Here is an 18,016-nt window from a genome sequence, read left to right as displayed (position 1 = left end):
TAAAAAAGGTCTTTGTATCATTTTTTCCTTGAAATATTAATAGAACCTGATTGGTGGATTGGAGACATTTTCAGCCCAGCACCTGAGAATCATTGCCTTGACATTTCAATAAGAAGGTGCAGTTATTGAAATTTCCATTGATAAAACTCCCAAAACTTTGCACTGTCTCACTTCTTCAGTGGCTTTCTGGAAGTCTTCCTTCATGGTAATTAACAAAGTTCATACAAAGGAGAAAAATGGTACCAACTGTATTCCCTTATTAGGTAAGAAGAAAGTCTCATAACATGTGATGTTGAGATAAATGGGAAATTGTATAAAAGATGTCAACTCTGTTTCAATTCAAGCTAATTTACCAAAGTTGACAGTTTCAATGCAATTGAATTATTTATTATCAATAAGATATAAAAATATTTTGAGGTCTATTGCTTTGCCAATTGGAAAATAATTAAAATGATTTTGCATTCATTCCACAGATATTTATTAGTTGTTTAGCAAGATACTAGGCATTGTGATAACTACTCAAAATCAAGCAGGAAAGAAATGGTCTTTGCCTCCACGGTCATGAAAACAAACAGAAATATAAAGGAACTACACTGCTAAATTTGCACGAATTTGAAAAAAGAAATTGTTTTCAAGGGAATTTAAAGTTTATAGAGCATTGCTTCAGGCTATATTTCCAGATTTCTAAGTAGCCCACCTTCACCTTGCTCTATAATAAGCACACTCAACCAGTACACAGAGAAACACTGCTTTTCTATTACTTGTTACTTATATTCTCTATGGTCATAAGCAATTCACGTAGTTTCCCTATCTAGCCCTCTTGAGTCTGAAGAAATGAAAGTCGCCAGTAGTTGTTCAGTTTTTATCCTTGCCTCTTGGACAAAGGGAATGTCAGTCACTTTTACTGATATCCTAATTAAAAGCTCTACATTGGTGTCAACGTTTAGAAGATCCATTTTCAATGTTTTGCTTTTCTATTGTCCTAATTGCCCTCTGTCTCTCACGTTTAGGCTAGCGTATTACTTGCATTGACCAAGTACTGAGCTAAGAACTAACATCAGTGAGTCTAATCACTCATTTGTAAAATTCCTTTGCCAAATATTGTTGAGTATCTACTACTTGTGAGCTGACAAAATATACTCTGACATCATAGGATTTAAAATTTAGGAAGGGATAAAAAAGGGTCATTCAATTACTTGAAGAGTCATTTAATACATATGTACAGGTAGTATCATGCTGTAGATTTTTTTTAAGAGTATTTATTTTTTTTCTAGTCATCAGAAAGTGAGAACTTGGAGACTGTGTTCATTATTTCTTATTCCTGTAAGATACAACAATTTCTTCCCAGTTTTCTTGGACAATACAGGAGATATACCAACCTCGTATTTTCCTTAATCTTTCATTTTCCTTGACTTCCATTTTAGCCTGGTTCTGTAGCTTCTGAAATTTTACTTCAATAAAGCATCTTTCTACATTTTGTACCAGATAATAAGTCATTGTCTGTATCTTTTATTTCTGATTTTCCAGCACCAATGTCTGACAACTGTCAGTTGTATTAATAGGTACATATAAATTTATACATATTTACTGAAAAATAAGGCATGTTGTTTCAAATGGTTCTTATATGGCTTGTTTTTCCAATTAGTTTAGGAACTCCTAGAGGGAGAGACCATGCCTTAGGAATCCCTCAGTGTGCATGCAGTTTGAGGCATTTTCATAGAGGAATTAATGCTCAATTTGTGGAAAAGTTTATACACCCAACTTCTTGGAGGAAAGTCTCTCTTTTCCCCCGAAATTATAGAGTAAATAATAGGTTAGACTCTGAAGTAAGTGCTATTGTCCCAGTTGATAGCTGAGATTAAAAACAAGATCAAAAAGGAATGCTGTTTTGTAGAAGGACATGAATCTTCATCAGAGATTCATAGGAAAATGCCCAGGAGGCTGAGTAACGGGAGTCAACAAAGTGATGGGAGCCATGGCAGCATCACTGAAATGAGGGCATTGTTTCTGCAGAAACACTAGTGCTAGAATAATTGCCAGTAAAAGATCTGTTAGGTTAAAAAACATCCCATCACCCTCAGTGCTTTTGTTAGCACGATTAAGCTGTGACACAATGTTCCATTGGGTGTCTAAAATAAATAAGTGCTGAAGAGGAATTCCAAAAAAGGGAAGGTCAATGTGTGAGAGTGATCAGGTGAGGTTTCCTGGGGGAGGTGATGCTTGTCTCAGGCCCAGGAAAGTTGGAGTTTGGATGGAGACTGGGCTACTCCTCAGAAGAAGGTTCAAATTTCTTCCTCGCCTGACAGAAGCAATAGATTAGGTTATGCTGAAGCAATGTGAATGCTGCTTTTACATTAGCCAATTTAAAGAGGTTTGCATACTGTCATAATCACTCAATACACCTAAATTATGTTGACTGAATTCAATAACTTACAATATACAAGTGCATACACATTTCTGCAATCTGAGAAATGCAGCAGGGTACAAGTTGGCATTATGAATTTATATTTAACTGACTCTTCAAGAACTGAACTTCAAAACATGTCTATTAAAATGTTAATTATACTGCTATCAGGAGAGAATTCACTTGATAAATGTACTATTTTTTTTTAATGGAAGACTTTTCATGTTGATTACTACTTAAAGTGAACCTGAAGGAGAGAGCAGTAAAGGAGACTGTTCCTTTGCCTTCCAAATTCGATTTGTTCAAGTCTATCTGTCTGAACACTCTCACGTTAATAATTATAATTTTAAAACAAGTGTTTTGCAGTGATTGTCAAGGGGTGAGGAGAGAGGGAAATTGGGACTGACTGCTAATAGGTACATGGTTTCCCTTGGGGTGATGAAAATGTTCTAGAATTAGATGGTGGTGATGGAGCACCACGTAATGAATTTAATAAAAATCACATGAGTTCATATAAGGTTGGTAAAATTCTTTAAAATATTTTGAATCATCCTTTTGCAATTAATAGAATTTTACTGCTGTCTCAATTTTATAATGGTTATAATTCTTTTCTGGCCTCTATTGGTTCTTGAGTCAATTTGCAAGTGATTTTCTTGAAAATTGTTCTTTCGATATAATTTTCAATTCTATTTGCATCATTTTCCATACTATTTTCTTTTGGTGGTTTCAAATATTTGCTTTATGTATAGTTATGTCTCCTTCAACTTTCCAAAACCTAAAAAAAAATTGTTAATACTCTTAATCAGTCTTGCTTCTTGTAGTTTTTTTTTGATTGCTATTTTAAAGCTTTTTGATTTTGTTGATCTTCTCTATTCTTCCTATTATAAAAAAATTACTTCTACTCTTACCATTATAATCTCCTTATTCTCTGGGCTTTCTTTGTTGATCTGTCTCTAGCTTCTTGAATTAGATACTTAGATCATTAATTTTTAGTCTTGATTTGTGAAAAGTGTAACAAAGTTAAACATTTTTTTTTCTTTGTAAAAGGCATTTGTGCATTTTCATCTGTATGGCTTTCATTTTTATGCAGTTCTAATTCATAACTTTCATTATAATTTATTCTTTGGACAGTAGATTATTCTGAAGTGTATTTTCAGTATTTTAGTGTGTGTGTGTGTGTCCCCTGTTTTGACTCTTTATAACATTGTGGTAAGAGAAAATAGTTTATATAAGATATTCTTTTGTATATAGGCATCCTTTGTGATTGAAAAGATTTATCATCTCTCTTTTTTCCATGAAGGCTGTCTGCATGTTCAAAAGGTACAGCTTTATAACTTCACTTTTTATGTTTTCAACAATCTTATTACTGTTTTGTCTGTTTGATATTCAGTTTCTGAGGAAGGTATCTGTAAAATCCCTAAATATGTTTATATATTTGTCAGTTTCTCTTTTTGCTTATGTTATTTTTGCCTAGTAATATTTTTTTTTTTAAAAAGGATGGACTTATATTTTAAACCACATTCTAGTTTTAAAGATACCTAAAATGAACATCTCAATCCTACTGCAAAATAATGCAAGGAACTGAAAATATGAAAACACTAATCTCTTTCTGTTATTTTCATATGTTATTATCAGGCTGTTAGATCTGTTCTCTCCTACTAATTCTCATTATTAATTTGTTTTTACAGTCTGTAATTAAATAGATTTATAAACATATTCATTAATTTTTATGTTTACTATGTTTTCTTGTATTTTACTTTTGGGTTTATTTTTCTTTTTTTCTTCCTTTCTTCAAAAATATTAATTTAAGACTATATATGTATTATTTTGTATTTATTTGTATTTTTAGACATGGTAATCAGCAGTGATTTACTGAGAATGTTTATGATATTTACACAAAAACTGTGAAAAGGTGAGAGAGAGAGCTATTCAAATATTAGGAAGAAAAGCATTCCAGGCAGAGAGATATAGCTAATGGCAGTATCTGAGATGCAAACATGACTGCAGTATTTAAAAAAACAATACAGGACAAAACATGGTGAGCAGTGTGGCTGGAGCAGATGGAGTGAGGGAGGGAGAAGGAGATGAGGTCAGAGAAGAAAACAGGTCAGATCATGTAGGGTTTGTTAAGTCATTATATGAACCATGGGCTTTTGCTCTCAGTGAGATGAGAAATGATTGTGGGATTCAGCAGATCTCATATACCTTTTAAATGATGAGTCTGGCTGTTGTGTGGAGCAATGGTTGTCGGAAGGCAAGAATAGAAACAGAAAAGCTAGTTAGAAGATCCCTATGGTCTGACCTCAAAATTCATATGTTGAAATCCTAACCCCCAAAATGATAGTGTTAGAGGTGGGGCCTTTGGGTGGTGTTTCAATCATAAGAGTGGAGTCTTTGTGAATAGGATTAGGGCCTTATAATTGAAACCCCACAGAAAACCCTAGCCGTCCCACTACATGAGGACACAGACTGCAGTCACCAGCTATGAACCAGGAAGACTGTCCTCCTCAGAACACAACCTAGCACCTCAGTCGTGGGCTTCCTAGTCTCCAGAACTGTGAGAGATACATTTTTGTTGTTTATAAGGTACCCAGTCTGTTTGATTTTGTTATAGCAGCTTAAATTGACTAAGACAAGGATAATTGCCATGATCCAAGTAAGAGATGTTGACTAGACCAGGTCTGTAGCTGTGGAGATGGTGAGAGTAAGATTCTGGATAAATTTTTAAAAACAAAAAACAAACGACACACAGCAGGTTTGCTTCTTCATTTAATAAGGAATTCACTGTGCTATAGCAAGAGGTCCTGGTGATAACCAGCATGGGGTTATTAATTAGAGTAATGCAAGTTTTTAGAGGATAATTATGCTACTAAATATCTACTACAATATATGTCATATATAAACAATTTTTTGGAAACTCTTGCTTAGACAAACTCAAAGAATTCAAAGTTTGTAGTTCACAATTTTTACTGGTTCCACGAATGACAAATTTGTTTTGTATGTTGCTGTTACTAATTAGAAATGACCCTGTAATATTATGTAGTAATTAAAAATAATAATACATGTCAAGAAATAAGAATATAAACATAAAGAACATAAAGAGATCTCTTAATGTTTTGTATTGTTTGTATTTTTTGACCCCACAGGAGATAGGGTTTATAAGAGAGTTTGCTATAATGTGCATAACATGAAGGGAAGAGGTTTTAAAATTTAATTGTCATATAGATCACATGAAAAGCCATGAGTATGGCTAATACTGTGTAGCAGTATTAAAAATATAGCCATAGTAGACACTAAATAAAGGTAATTGCTTTCTTGTGGAAAACAATTCGAAATAGAGAAAATGGGCATCCATCTTTCTCAAAGATCACTGGGACCCATAATTACTGTGGGTATCTAATAAGCCTGCATTTCATTAACAGTGCATCTAACTGAATGTAACTTCTGAAGAAACATTATGTACAAAGTCCAGGTCAGATTGAGGAGGATAAAACATTATATAAGATAATTAGTTCAGCAGCTTTGGTCTTCATGAAAAAGACACACAGCCAATGCATAGCATATAGGGAACAAGAGATGAGAAAGCCCAATGTTGTGCCAGTGAATGTTTAATAATTGGCACACTAGGAGAAAAAACAAACAAACAAAAACACTGATTTGTAATGTTTGCAGATTTCCATGGTGTAAGTACTCCTATTGTGGCTAACTTCAAGCTATGAACTTGAACACTACTGAAAGTTGTGTTGGGCGACTAGCGCCCAGTTAACCCTTGCAAGCCCACGCAGGTCAGTTTCAGCATGCCATTGCCTAGACTTATTATCAAATAGCCATGAAAGTTTGAATAACCCTGAGTTTCCTCACTGATAAAATCAAGAGGTTGGACTAGTTATTTTCTAATGCCCTTTTCCAGATTTATCAATCTTTTTAAAGGAACTATGGTGAGATGATTTTTGTCTCCTTAAATAAAATAAAATGTATATAGAATATCCCCTTTTAAAAATTCTACATGCAACTACAGGTAAAAGTAATGGTACAAATTCACTTTTTCCATTAATTTTCCTTTTCCATTAAAAAGGGTTTTAAAATCCTTATTTTTAAATGGAGTGACAGATTTGAGAACATCATGTAGATGAACCAGCGTTAGATAAGTAAAGTGATTCTAATTGGATGAAATTTTAAACATTCCATTGTGTATTATACTATCAATTATAGCAATGCAGAGAGGCGCCTTCTTGGCAGTCGGAAATATGTTTTTTGTTACATTCTTCATGCAACCTAATTCTGTGCAAAGCTCTGGTAGGCCTGTAAGAGTCCACCTCATAGCATTCATACCCTTGTGTAATTTCCTTTCTCTCTATGTGGGCTGGATCTTGTGACTCACTTCTAATGGACGGAGTTCAGCAATATGAATGTTACTTCCCTGATTAGGTTACAAAAAGACTATGACTTGCCTGCCCTCCCTTGCTGGCTCACTCAGGGAAGCATTCAGATGACTGCAGCCTCAACCATCTTGACTAAAACTTCATGAGTGACCTGAGACAATCAATGGACTTAACTTTCTCCCAGATTCCCAACACTCAGAAGCTAAGATAATAAAATCTATTTATTTTAAGTTGCTAAGTTTTGATGTAATTTAGCAAACAGAAATACATAACTAATACGGGGGTAAGGAGGAATATGTCTGAAATTGAAGTTCAGAGACTGTCCTAGGCATTTTCAATATTTCCATGCACTTTGATTAATGTACAACTGCCCAATATACATAGGACCACTAATGACACACTCTGTTCAGGAATGAAGATTTGGGTCACCCCACCAGGCAGGGAGCCTTAACCAGCTGAGGTGCTTGCTGAGGGCAAAGGTTACATGAAATGGGCAGTGGAAGAAAGTCATTATAAATACTATGACCATGGGATCAACTCCAGAAACAAGATCTGTAACTGTTATGAGTTTTATACTTTTCCCATATTTTGAAATAAACATATTAATATGTTTTGAAATAAACAAATCTTAATAAAATTTTTACCTCCCTCTGTCCCATTCCCTTGCCAGCTAACATAAGAGGTTTTAATAGCAGGTAATGTTTTGTCTCAGTATTTAGTTTACATAATTCCAAAGGTGCACTATGACTCAGCTAGTAAAATGAATAAACATCACCCAAAGCTGGATAAGGGATGTTTTTTTATCCTCTTTTAGGAAGAGGGTTAAGATATTTGGGGTTGTACATGGGATAGTAGTAGCATGATAGATAGAAGGAAGCTTTGCTTTTGTCTTTATTTGAAATTTGAGTATCATTTAAAGAGATGTGTATGGATACTGTGGTGACAAGGGATGGACTGTTGTGGTTTTATAATGCATCATGTTGGTTAATCTGGACTCTATTTCTAAGAATGTCCTTCCCTTTATGTTTCTGATTAAGAATGGTCTCAAGAAAAACCTGTGTAATATTTGGAAGGTAGATGTGAAAGAAAAATTAGCCATGTTTATTTACTGAAGTTTGATATAGGCCAAATCTTGTTGCAGTTCACGTATATTTCTGAGTATCTGGTGGTTCACTTTCCTAGCATGGGTAGCAGCTAGAGCCATGGATTCTGCTGCTTCCATGAGATTTCTTCCTTTAGTTATTCTTAAGTCCTTGGTCAGGTGCTAGTGTGACTCTGTGACAAGTGCCAACTTTTCCTGTATGTCATACATGATGTTAATGAAGAAGGACAGACACGAGATAGATACAGGTCCTAGGTGTTCCTCGCAGGCTTCAGCTCTTCCTTCTCTCCCCAGCTTCGTGGCTATCTTTCCTTCTCGACCTCCTGCACTATGACTCCACAATCAGCACCAGAAGCAGAAGAAATAGCTGAACCGAGACTGTTCCATCAGCTCCTACAATTGCGTGGGGTTAAAATCTCTGTAAGTACCCCATTCTAAATCATCCCTTGTGGCTCTGATTCTCTCACTGAATGCTGACTGACACATATATTCAGCAAGAGGAAGGGCTTTTCTTTGGCTGAGCAGTCTATAATAACAGTCTCCTACATTCAAGATCATCCCAAGTCTTTTTGCCCATGGTTATCCTGTGCTAGTTTCTGACCATTCATACCCCAGCTTTTTTGTGCCGTTTACTTCAACCATAGGACTGTGATAGGCACCGTAGTTTTGTCTTCTCTCCATTATAAAATTCTGTGCAACAATTTTTCATACCTGAGATCTCATAAATTTATTTCGAGTTGGCATCTGAATACTCATTTTTAAAGGAAAAGGGGAAATGGGGTTCTCATTAATTAAACTACTGGTTCTGTGCACGTAGAATGTGATACTGGGCTTTCTGTGATCTTCAAGGCTATGGGGGGAGGCGGAAAGTCAAGAATGGTTTTATTGGGAGGGAGAGGGCACTACCTGGATATCCTCCTGAAATGGAACATACTTGAGACTGATGACTGTAGTTTTATTTCTAGGGTTCAGACTTGGTAGCCACACATACTTCTTTAAACCATACTTAATTGAAAGCAAAAGCAATCTTGCTGCTGCTTACTATGATGCAACCATCTCATGTACAACAAAAACATGTCCTAAAAGAGGATTGAAAAAGCCCTTCATCCATTTTTGAGTGATATTCATTCTAGTTCTATTTCTAGCTCTTTCAAGTTATGCTCTGAGATATGACTGGTGAAACAAAATGCACCCTCAAATCAAACAAAGAAACCAAGAAAAAATGAAGAATTCACTTTAAGACTTAGAAGCTGATGTTCTTAAATAATTTTTTTTCTGGTTTTAGAGACAGCATTGGGTAATAGAAATGAAAAATGTGTAAAGTTCAGATTGCAACTCTGCCACTCACTATAAACTTAGATATTTTTCTTAAATTATGTGAAGCTAGGGGTCCTCATCTAGTGAAAAAGGAAATTATCTCTTCCTCAGAGAGTTCTTAGGCAGATAGCTGGGATGAGGTATGGAAATCTATCACAGAGACGATACAGAGTAGGAGTTCAGCAACTCAATTCTCTCCTGACATCTTTCTTCTTTTTGACAGTAGGACATCTTTCTTCTCTAGAAATTACACCCATTATAGACAATGCGATACCGCACTGTGGGGGAAGGAATATAGTAATTGTGCCTAATAGGTGAGAGTAACTAGACACTTTCCTCTCCAAAGCGTCAGTTTCTCAGCCAAGGTCAGTACGTGACAGTATGGACATAGCTATTACCATGTTTGGCCTTAATGGTTGTTATTGTCTGAAGCACAGAATCATAGCTTTAGTATTAAATAAACAGAAGTGACATAAGAAAATACATACATCTAATTTAAAATATGCTTAAGTGCCTTTGTTTGCACTCAACTCTGCTATCTTTGTGAAGGATTAAAAAAATTAAAGAAAATTCCAATTCTCAACAACTGTATAGATATATTAAAAGTTATCTTTCATTTGTTAATTTGTCCCAGTAATACTCTGCAGTGAGGATCTAGATGAGACTTAGAAACAGATATTGCTTAAATCTCTATTCTAGACTGAGCCTAATGAATAGATATGAGCTCTTTGTGGTTAGAAAAGATCTTGGCTCCAAGTTCTTCATTGAAACTCAAATCATTTGGAGACAATGGTCCCCCCAAGTATTCTTCTCTTGCTTAAATGTAATCAAGAATTACATGCTTTTTAAAAGTAGAATATATTTTTGGAGGGTTGTTTCATTTTTTAGAATTGATTAATTGTATATTGTCCATCTACTTTATTTTTTATTGTTATACAATTTTTAAAGGTCACTTTCCATTTACAGTTATTATAAAATATTGGCCATATTCCCCATGTTATACAATACATCCTTGAGCCTGTCTTAAACCTGGTAGTTTGTACCTTCTGCTCCCCAACCCTGATGGTGCCCCACCCCACTGGTAACCACTAGTTTGTATTCTATATCTGTGTTTGCTTCTATTTTGTTATATTCACTAGTTTGTTGTATTTTTTAGATTCAACATAGAAGTGATATCATAAATTTTTTAAAATTTTGATTTATTTATTTTGGGGGCAATAACTTTATTTGTTTATTTATTTTAAATGGAGGTACTGGGGACTGAAACCAGGACCCTGTGCATTCTAAGCACACACTCTACCGCTGAGCTATACCCTCTCCCAAATTTTTAAATCTTTAGTCCACAATTCCCGTTTTTTTTCTTTTCAGTCAAGAAACTCCCTTTTCACTCCTCAGCAACCAATGTTAAATGCCTACTGTGACTCCTTTATGTTTTTCTCATTGTCATAATTCTGTGTAGATATTGTAGACACATAAATATAAATATACATATGCATACTCATCATTTTTATCATTGATGTACAAAGTAGGATTATATTTCATGTAATTTTTTATAAATCTTGCTATTATTACAAAAATGGTTCATGATATCACTCAATTTCTATAGCTCTAATTCATTTCTTTTAGGAAATATGGACGGCTGTGCAAGTGTTTTACAATTTTATATGTTGAATTATGTTTATTTATTTTTTAACAACTGCTGGGTCTAATAACAGTTTCAAAGATCTCTTCTAATGGGAATACTGATTTCATGTACTAGACGCCCTTTTAGGATTTTTAATACTTTTAAAGTATACATTTTTATTTCTTTTATTTTTCTCCAAATATGTAGTGAGTTTTGCAAGCATTCTTAAAGCTGATTGATTTAAATGATTAAAAAATAATTTTCCCATTGAATTAAATACCAGATTGTCATGTATGAAATATATATATACCTGGGGCCTATTTTCCCATTGCTTTATATTCTTTTCCTATGTCAGTGACATATTATTTGGATTAAAGTGGCTTTAGAGTATGCACTGGTATTTTAAAGCAAGCCCCTACTCACTGTCGTTCCTTTCAAATACTTCTCTTGGCTTGTTTCTGGCATTTAACTTCCACGTAAACTTTAACGTATTTTTACCTAGTCTGTCTGTCAAAACATCATGGAGGAATATTAATTAGAATTGTATTGTAATTCTTTTTAACTGTGGAGAGCTGGCAGTTCTAAGTTATCAGCCATCATCTAGAGTCCATGGCATAGCATTTCCTTCAGTTCAGGTCTTGTTTATCTCTCCCTCTGTTAGGTTAATTGTTTTCCTCATGTAGTTTCAACATTTCTTATTATTTAATCCTTAGATATTCTATATTTTTGTTGATATTATGAAATAATTTTATATCAATATCCATTTCTTTTTTTTTTCTTTTTTTTTTTTTTTAACAGACTAGCAAAGAGTTACTAATCTTGGTATGTTGGTATTTTCTGATAACAGATTGTTGTTCAGATTGGATAATTTCTGTTGATCTATTTTCAAGATCCTCTTCTCTGTCATCTTCTTTCCATTATCGAGCTTCCCCAGTGAATTTTTTGTTTTGGTTATTGCATATTTCAGTTAAAAAAATTCCATTTGTCTTTTCTTTATGTCTTCTATTTCTTTGCTGAAAATTTCTATTTTTTCATTATTTCTAGAGTGTTCCTAATTGTTGGAGCATTTTTATAACTACTTTAAAGTCTTTTCGGATATGTTCAACAGCTGTGTCATTTTGTTGTTGGAATCTGTTGATTGCCTTTTCTCCTGCAAGTTGAAATTTTCCTAGTTTTCCATGTGGAATACAATTTTGGCCTGTAGCTTGCAAATTTTGAATGTTATGCTGTAACCCTCCTGGTTTACTTTAAATCCCAAGGAAAATGTTGATGTTTTTGTTTTAGCAGGACTTCAACCTGGGTAGGTTTATGCTGAAAGTGCCAACATGCTTTTTGTGGGCTGTGGTTGCAATTTCAGTTTAGTTTTCAAAGTCTTTGGATCTGTCCCTTGTGTGTACCACCCAGCGACTAGTTTGGAACCTAGTTGGTAGTTTATGTGTTAGTTCCATTCTCAGTAGCTTTGATACACTGATTAGGAGCTGGTCTACACGTGCACAACTTGGTGATGCGCCCAGGAGTTCATAAACAAATTTGTAGGGTTTCTTTTCCAAGCCCTGCCCTCTGTCTGTTCTCCCTGGTACTTGTAGGTTCCCTGGGACTTCCTTTACAGCCTTCTGCCCAGAAAGCTGAGGCTTTAATTACTCCTCTCTGCCACCCAGCTCTATAACTGTGCAGCATTTAGGGCCAAATGGTAAGAGTCCAAAGGGAAATAAATATATGGTGAATAACCACCAGTGCAGGTCTGGTGGTTATTCAGGCGCTCATTTTCTTATCTGTTATGCCTGCTAGTATGTACTTTTCAGTGTCCTTGAATGGTTGCTTCATGCATTCTGTCCATTTTTATAGTTGGAGTCAGTGTGAGAGAGAGAGTGGAGTGTGCTTAGCCATCTTATACAGAACAAGAGCGCTCGTTCATTGATTTTTAACATAATTATTGAATATAAGAGTTGAAGGGATGCATATATCTTCTGCCTGGATGTTAGGTTGCTGGAATAATTCTTACTTTTTCTGTTGTATATTAACACTCTACATTATATTTTTCATTAAGAATTAGCACATGTTGACCGCAGAAAATTTGGAAATATAAAAAGATGTAAGTTTGATTAGAAACTAAAAGCCCTCTTACTCCAACCAATCAGTGATAATAGATTGTTCAGTCCTTTTACCTTTGTATGCGTTGTGTGTGTGCATCTGTTTATAAAAAATTAAATAGCACTGTAGTCATAGGTTCTTTTCATTTTATAATGCATTACAAGAAATATTTGTATTAGAGAAAATTTAATAGGTGCATAATATTCCACTGTATGGAAGTGTATTAACTTTACAATACACTCACATTTTCTAAATATCCTTCTACAAAGTATATACTTTCTAGAACTTGAAGTTCCCCACAGAGTATTTTTTACACAGATATATATGCCTGGTTGTTAAAAATGAATAGATAAGTATTATACAAAGAGTCTAATAAGAGATGCTGAACAGTTTTCTTTTGGCTACTAGTATGTTATCATTAACTTAATTACTTTGAAACTTTCTTATTAGTCCAAAACCTTTTGATTTTATGATTCCTTTATCTTTTTTCTTCCCAAGTATTTAAGGAGCAGTGGGCTGAAGATATGGTAAGCATTTTCTGTGCAAGTTTTGATGGTACTAAGAGAAGTAAATTTATTATTTTGTCCATTTTAAAATCACCTACCTGCCCAGCACAGTTTGACTTCTACACACACACACACACACACATACACACTTAAAAAAAATAAAGTTTCCTTTAGTAGGCATGTGGGAGAGCGTATACACTGTGACTTTGTGTTTCTGTGAAAAAGGAAACAGAACAAAAGGAAAATCTGCATCAAATACATTTGTACATACTTGTGGTTTCTATTAGATGACTATCAGAACAACAAGGATACATAGCAAGTGTGGATAAACCTAGGTATGTCTAGCAAAATTGTAACTAAAAAATAAGAAATCACTTATTAATTTGATAGATTCCCCAATAACATTATTCATAGTCCACTTTCATAATCATAACTCCATTTGATTTTTTAAGGTGAGCTATTTCAAAGGTATTCTATTACAGCAACTCTGTAATGTAACAGAGATATCACTGTTACTTATGAAATGATTTCACTGTTTGAACTATATACTATATTCCATTTTGGACCTTACATAACTTTGCCCTAAATAACATAGCACATTATAATTTCAAAGAATTGTCATCAATTTTACTGAATGATTTTGTTTCAATTTTCTATGGTTTTTGAAAAAGGTAACCACAGTTAACATTTATTATTCTTCATATTGAAGGGAGTTGTATCTTTCATGATTTTTATGTAACAATATAAAGGCCTTTAAATATAAAATAAGTAATGGAAATAGAATGTAAAATATATCACTGTAAATAAAGTATTAGTTAAAATATAATTTTATGCTATTCAAAAAAAAAACCACACAAGATTAACAAAATTTATATCATAATTTAGGTAAATTCTATTTCTTACTCAATTTTAAGCTATCCAGCAAGCCCTCTGGTGAGCAATTCTAAGTTGTCAGTTTTAGAGTAAAGATCACTATTTATACTTGGCGACTTGTGTCAACTTCTGCTAAGGCCCTTTACACCTTCCTAATGTGAAGTAGTGCTTTTGCCTTTTTATTTACTCTGATTCACTTATATCTGACAAGAGGCAGGTCTTAGACTGGCAAAGATAGGCATGAAGCAGATGTCAGAAGATGGAAATGATTGCAGAATGGAGCACTTCTTTTGCAAAATAGATGAGTTAATTCACCAGTCATGAAAGCAAAGGACTGAGAAAAGCTTTCTTTGTGTATAGAGTGTTGGCAGGTGTCATGAAACTTCCACCAAACAAGGTTGTTAATTCATGACCTATTTCCCTTGCTGCCATTGCAGTAGTACCTTTTCCAGAAAGGACAGCCATTTCCAATAGGCAGACCTTCAAATTATGCACAGGGTAAGAAGTAAATGTAAATCTCCATCACAAATTTAAAAGCGAATAGTGCTTTTGACAACCCGATGCCTATCTTTCCAGGTTAAAGCTTTCCAGGTTCTGATGGATGGTTTCTGCAACCCTGAATTTACCTTAAAGCTTCTGTTGCTAAAAGACTTGGTTGGCAACTTACGGAAGAGGAACATACTTTTCTTTGTGAATGAATTGTATCTTTTACAGAGCTAGCATCAAAAAAGAAATTGTGAGGGCAATGCCCACATGCTGATGTATAAAACTATTCCAAAGGTCCTGTATTTTTGCGACCAAGAAGTCTGGAGGAAGTCTCATTGCAGATGGCTGACTTTAAATATGTAGGTGTCCTGTTTCAAAGGCTCTCATGACTTTTGACCTCATATTCTTGCATTAAGTCGAGCAATCAATGCAAAACATATCTGGACAGTTTCATCCCTCAAAAACAGAATCCCACCGTGGCTTAACATCTATCATTGACCTATGTTAAGGGAATTTCTGGCAAATTGTTCTATCTTGTTCTATCAGCTTTTATGCTGTGCTGTTCTGGGTGTTATTTATCGTATATTCACTGACTTCTTTTCGAAGTCTTTGGTCTTAGTTGTGATTTTCCTGAGCATTGGTTTATTTGTGCCTTATAATACTAAGTCTTTTACCTGATTTTCCCTTTTTGTGTGGGAAAACTTAATCTTGCCTATTGCTTTTAACAAACGTATAACTTGTTATAGCATGCTTCTTAAAAAAATTAACTTCTTTCCTAGGTATACCTCACTATTTTAAATCTTAATTTTTATTTTGACTCATTTTTTTCCTGAAGTATAAATTATTTTCCTTGGTTAGCTGCATCTTTGTAAACTATTTCAGACCAAGGTGGGATGTAGCTTAATAATATTAAGATTTATACCTTCAAATAAAATCCAAGTCACTTTGCAATCTAAATCCAATTTACTTCTCAAATGTTAATTCTAAGAACACCTTTACATATCACCAGCTGTAATCAGTTTTGTCACCTCCATGTCCCCAAACAAACTAGGTTTATTTTCATTTACCACCCCCCCCATTGAAAATGTCTTCTTCTTTCACCTCTATCCATCTAAATATTAACTATCTTTCCAGATCCATTTCTTATTCCACCTCATCACAGTGTTTTCTTAACTATGAACTTGTGGCATTTATTCACTTAACCATTCATCTCGATCTTGACTTTGTTCTTTCTACTGATAATTCTTGCATTGCTTGATATGTCATGTACCTTCGTAATATATTTAGTACCAAGATCTTGGCTTTCACATAGACAATGAGTTCCTAAAAGTGAGGAGCTGGGTCTTAACTAATACCCCTAATATTTTGCATTCTGGTGCCTTTATTGAAAGCAGAAACACTTACAAAATAATAAATCAATTTATGTGATGAAATAAAAGTATTAACTTAGATTGAGTGGCCAAAGCAAATTTTAACACTGCATCGTAAGTTCACTGAAAACCCTACGGTATTTACAGTTGTTGCAATACCTAAGATTTCCTTGTACTAAGCACTAAGTTGGGTCTTAAACAGAATTTCCAAGCTTGTTCTTTATATTTTGTTATTCCATTCCATCTCTTTGTAAAACCTGGGATGGCTGTGTGCACTCTGAGTTTTTTTCTGAAGTGAAGAAACTTATGCAGGAATCCTATCTGAATTCAGCAGTGATATTAAGGTTTACACTGAACAAAAGGTCAATCTGTTGATCTGTGACAATTTACTAGGGTTTGTGGTTTGGTGACATTGAGAGGTGAGTCATTATGATTCTCCTGGATGATGACCAATGGTGAAGTCAACAAGGTTCAGACTAGGCAAACCAAGTGAAGCAGTTGTTTTCCAAACAACGTATTCTGATACCTTACCCAGGAGGTAGAATAAAGTATAGGGCATATTTGGAAGCTCAGAAAGGCACAAAGATAATTTTGCTGCCATTCTGAATGACTGCCATCTTCTTGCATGCTGTGACAATTTTCTATTCCAAACACATAGTTCACTAAACATTCATACCACGTTCCTTAAGGGGTTTTGTTTTTGAAGTTTTCTTTTTTTTTCTTTTCTTTCTTATTTTCAGAGTAGATAGTAGCATGCTGTTGATAAAACACTTGAACTCCTGCTGTTAAAATTGTTAGGTTCTGTTCAGAGGAGTGAAATAATGGTCTGCTGTTTGTTCCCAGGTACTGAGACTGCTGCTGAAATGTACCAATAAGTGCTCTAATGTGGGTAGAGAACAGTTCTTTGTAAGGCTTAAGGCAGTGCGGAACGGGGGTGTCTCACCTCTTTCCTTGTGAGAGGTTGAACTGCTTGTTTCCCCTGCTGGGACTTCCATCCCTCAAAAATTCTTATGTACTAACACATGGATCACTAGAGGGTTGCGGTTTGTTTTTCTTTTAAATTTTCTTTCTTTGTTTCCCCCACCCCCAAACAACCCCAAACTTGCACTGTTGAAGACAAGGTAACTCCCAAGGTTGCTAGATCAGACTTTGTCATTGAGGAGAGTTTAAAGTGCTTTAATCTGTCATTTATTTAATACAGATATTCCCAATGATCAGTGTTCAAAGTATTTTATTTTTGCTTCAGAGAAGTTTCACTAAACCTCTTGACTTTTTAACTTACATTTTGAGAACAAGTTCTTCTCAACACCAAAGAAAACTTACCTAATGTCGTAAGTTTTTATCAGTTCATTTTAACTAGATGATTTGATTCTATACTCTGAGTTTATTGGACCCAGGGGTGGATTATCTGCTCTAAGCAGACTCTGCACCTTCACATATGCCCACCCTCTAGAACACATCCACAGTTTACAGCACAATCTTTTAAGATAATAGTTGTTTTCCATCTGGTACATGTTCCCCAACTATCAACTACCGTTACTAATTTTTTTGTTGTTGTTGACAAAATTACCCTCTTGTGGGTAACATCTCATTTCACAGGTCCAAAGATATTCCTCATCTCTTTACGATAACTTTTTTCACTCAGTCATCATATATCTATTAGGCACCTAGGACTTGCCAATAATTCTGTTGTCTCAATGTTATACATTTGAATTAAACACAATTCTCTAAGGGGGAAGGTATAGCTCATTCAGTAGAGCACATGCTCAGCATTCACAAGGTCCTGGGTTCAAACCCCAGTACTTCCTCTAAAAATAGATAAACCTAATTACCTCTCCCACCAAAAACAAACAAACAAACA

The 18,016-nt window shown here is 34.6% G+C and overlaps 1 long non-coding RNA gene across 1 annotated transcript in view; it reads left to right on the top strand.

Moving 5' to 3' along the window:
• The window catches only part of LOC116664884, a 668,708-nt gene that overhangs the window by 297,591 nt on the left and 353,101 nt on the right, over positions 1-18,016 (top strand). Inside the window, exon 6 of the long non-coding RNA XR_004321387.1 lies at positions 8,183-8,308. This is a non-coding gene — a long non-coding RNA (uncharacterized LOC116664884). The remainder of the gene's footprint in view (positions 1-8,182; positions 8,309-18,016) is intronic.

Source organism: Camelus ferus, chromosome 7, assembly GCF_009834535.1.
Source record: "Camelus ferus isolate YT-003-E chromosome 7, BCGSAC_Cfer_1.0, whole genome shotgun sequence".
Lineage (NCBI taxonomy): Eukaryota > Metazoa > Chordata > Mammalia > Artiodactyla > Camelidae > Camelus > Camelus ferus.
Note: the sequence above shows the minus strand (reverse complement) of the source record. Positions and strands in the feature narration are given on the sequence as shown.